This window comes from Cnephaeus nilssonii (assembly GCF_951640355.1).
Source record: "Cnephaeus nilssonii genome assembly, chromosome: 18".
Lineage (NCBI taxonomy): Eukaryota > Metazoa > Chordata > Mammalia > Chiroptera > Vespertilionidae > Cnephaeus > Cnephaeus nilssonii.
In genome coordinates, this window is record NC_137089.1 from 43318732 (window position 1) to 43322662 (window position 3931).

General features: G+C 51.3%; 1 protein-coding gene across 9 annotated transcripts in view; it reads left to right on the forward strand.

Moving 5' to 3' along the window:
* The window catches only part of ZFHX4 (zinc finger homeobox 4), a 365425-nt gene extending 363289 nt beyond the window's left edge, over positions 1-2136 (forward strand). For all 9 annotated transcript variants that reach the window (XM_079796736.1, XM_079796738.1, XM_079796741.1 and 6 more), the window contains one exon: positions 1-2136. This exon is cut by the window's left edge and continues 5081 nt beyond it. The gene's annotated coding sequence lies outside the window, so the exon portion shown is untranslated.
* Positions 2137-3931: the final 1795 nt, after the last annotated feature.

Genomic DNA, 3931 nt, shown 5'->3' on the forward strand with positions numbered 1-3931 from the left:
CCTGGCAGCGATGACAGACAGCCATTAGGAGACGGCTGGATTGCAGCTTCTGTGCTGAAATCAAATATTCAAAAGGCAAAACATTTAGCGCGCCGCCCTTGTGCCTCTGAGACCGTGTTTTACGTTGGAGGCCAAGTTCAGGTCCCTGTTAGAGTGAACTTTCTGATCTTGGTTCCGTCCCCGGTGATTACTTGTCCACATTGAAAAACTAAACATTAAACCTGACCCTTTTCTTTTTAAACACAGAAAAGTCTGGGGTGTCATGTTAAAAGATACATCTCCTCTGGCAAAACAGTATCCCTGCGCAATAGTTGTGGTCGGACCAGAAGGGCCTTGTTCAAACGCTAGGAAAGGGAGAAAGCACAGGCCCGCCGAGGGGGACGAGAGAGCAGGGATAAGTATTTTTCTACTAAACCAAATGCAACTAATCTTTAAAAATTGATTTTAGAGAGAGGAAGAGAGAGAGAGACATCAATTGGCTGCCTCCTGCATGCGCCCTGATGAGGGATGGAACCTGCCATCTTTGGGTGCATGGGACGATGCTCCAACCAACTGAGCCACACCGGCCAGGGCTATTGCTATCGAACAGGTCCAACACAGCCATGAACTTGGTAAGTTTAGCCAACCTATGTGCTGAAATAGAATGCCATAATTCCGTATGACTTCTATTTTTCTTGTTTTCACGAATGCAACAACAAGCTGGTTAGCTCTCGGAGCTGGAGCCGCCCCAAAGCCCTGCACCCACGCACTGCCTGGGGCCGAGAGGCCTGGGCCAGGGCTGGCTTATTTTCTCGCCAGCATGTATTTATTTTTAGGCACTTCTTGAACACCAAAATATCCTAGGTCTGGTACCCGGAGCTGTTAGCGTGTCATACAGTCGATATTCACACTAAAGGAAAAGATAACCTCACTTGCAAGTAGCCTTCTTGGAGCTACATACAATGAGCGTGGGGCCCCTGCTCTGTGCCAAGGAAGCACCGTGTGCATGGCATCTCATTTCATTCTCACAGAATCCCTCAGAAGTAGGTGAGGGGAAGCCTGGCATTCCCCCAGGAAGCAGCAGATTTAGGATTTACGGCCAGATTTACCACAATCGAAAGTACTGCCCGAGCTGTCTTCTCTTGTTAAGATGCTACTTTGCATATTGCAGATGGAGGTTTTGAGTGTGGCTGTGTATTCCAGGCCCCCATAAATAGGAATTCTACGTGATTCCCAATGTGTCTGAACTCTGCTACCCTCCACTGGAGGGCGTGCCAGAGGGCGCAGGCTCACGCCTGCGGACATGGGCTCCAGCTTCCCTGTCCCCAGCCCACCCACCGTACTGCGTTCCAGCCAAACCGGACTACTCCTTCCTGTGATCGGAACACGCTTCACCTTCCCCACCTGGCCTTGGCTGGGATGTAACGGGATCCCACCACAAGCTCCGCGATGCAGAAACGTAACTTTATCTTTCTCAAATCCACTGCTTTTCTATGTGGACCCTCTTTCTGGTGGCATTGAGGGGAGTTAGTAGAAGCCAAGCAGGAATGACTACATCATTTGCAAGTTCCCGTGCACGATGAACAATGCAAGCCCCTTGGTCAAAACTTAAGAATCGCAAGATGACCACACTGGAGCCAGCCCATTCTGCATAGAGACCTGTGCGACGGCGCAGCACACACCCAGGAGGCCTGCCCTACTGTCCATGTCAGATTCCTTTCATCTCTGTGGTTTGTCTAAATCCTGGGGCTTACCTAGTACACGTGGAGGGCAGGAGGTATCTAGTCCTTGGTGCCTGCTGTCTGTGCTGAGCCAGCCCGTCTTCCCGCCTCTCCATCCGTAGTCCCAGCGGCTGCCTCATTCTCACCCCTGAGCCCTTTTCCAGCTGCCGCTGCTGCAGGGCCCACGGGAGGAGCTTTGAGTCAGCCTCCGACCTGAACACAACCTGGCTCTCAAACCGTCCAATCTATCCAAGGGTATCACCCCCATTCGGAACGTGGCTTGGGGGGAAACACAGGACCGACCCCGTCTCTCCGCCTGAAGCATCCTGGCCACTGCCCTCCGGGCCAAGGTCCGGCAGAAGCCAGGAAGGATCCCCTCTCTGGCTCTGTTGGGCTTTTGGCACCCACTGAAGCGAAGAATATCCAACCATCAAGTTGTCCCAGTGGAGGAGAAGTTATGAAGTCAGGGTGGGGAGGGAAGGGGAGAGTGAGATACTGGGAAGGAAATAATTGGCTATTTTAAATTCATATTAAAATATTGTATCTCCAGCCTGTCAAGACTGTGTGTGCTAATGAATAAAATAAACTGATGAAAAAAATAGATCTGGAGACATCGAAGCATGGAACAGACTGTCAAACCTCAGAGGGAAGGCAGGGGAGGGAGGGTTGGTGGAAAGAGATCAACCAAAGAACTTGTATGCATATATGCGAAACCCCTGGACACAGACAATAGGGAGGGGAAGGCCTGGGGTGGGGCAGGCTAGAAGAGCTCAGTGGGGAGGAAAAGGGGACATATGTAATACTTTCAACAGTAAAGATTAAAAAACGTGGGTATGTGAGTCCCTTGGTGGGGGGAACTTACCACCTCCTTAGCTACCCTTACCCTATTCCACTTTTAGAAACAACTTTTATCACTTTAAATTTCCCCTTTATTGTTTATAAAAGTTAAAATGCACACACAGGTACACACGCACACACGCAAACACATACAGACACACATGCACACACACTCAGAGCCCGGGAGATGACAGAGCCCTTCTCTGCACCATGATTCCCTCCCACTCTGGACGCAGAAAACTCATTCTTTTGCATTTTATTGGTTGGTTATTTTTTCTTGTTTGTATTTTTTCCTTAGGGTGATGCATACTTTTTATTTTTTAATTTATCCTTATTATTGAAAGTATTACAGATGTCCCCTTTTTTCCTCCTACTGACCCCGTCCACCCTGCTCCCACCTGCCCCACCCCAGCCTTCACCTCACTATTGTCTGTCCATGGGTTATGCATATCCTATATAATAAGAGCCCAGGGACCAAACAGTGGAACAACCGGTCGACCAGTCACTACGCCGCGCACTGACCATCAGGGGGCAGACACACAATGCAGGAGCTGCCCCCTAGTGGTCAGTGCACTACCACAGTGGGAGTGCCGCTCGGCTGAAGGGGATGTGTGGCTGCTCCCCCTGCGAACCCCGGGCCAACGGGCAGGAACCCCGGCTGTGATGGTCGCCTCCTAACCCCAGGCTCCTCCTCCTCACTCCCTGCCACCTCCTCTGAGCGCCTGCAGGTCGCGCAGCGCCACCGCAGGGCTCGCAGAGCTGACCCCAGAGGCTGGGAGGCGGGTTTGTGGCCATCACGGGACTGAGGCCTACTCCACCGCCTCTCAGTGCAATTGTCCCTGGGCCCAGGCCTGACTGGGTCCCCTGGAGAGGCGAGTGCTCTGGCTCCACGGAAGATGCTGGACCAGGGAGCAGCCGCTCAGAGGGCAGGTCCACAGCCGCTCGGCTGACCGGGATGAGCGGACCGATCCCCGCAGGTCATGCTCCCTCACCAGTGCACGAATCCCGTGCACCAGGCCTCTAGTATGCATGTAAGTTCTTTAGTTGATCCACCATCCCTTCCCTCTGAGATATGTCAGCCTGTTCCATGAGGAACAGGAAACTCATTTAGTCTTGATATAATTTCCATCTACAGGTCCTTGGGTAATGTGGGCTAATATGGAAGAAACTGTACCATTTCTACCAAAGGGCAAGAAGGCTTCCAAACTTGAGTCACTGAACCAGTTATCACAGCCCCCTTGCTGGTCCTCAAACCACCCCACCCCAATACACACCGTGAGGTTCCTTTCTCTGTCTGTTTTTCTGTCTCTCTGTCTCTGTATTTCTGTCTCTCTTGTTTGGCATAAAACTTACCAATCCTTCAATCCTTAAACAATAATTTAGCATGTTTTATT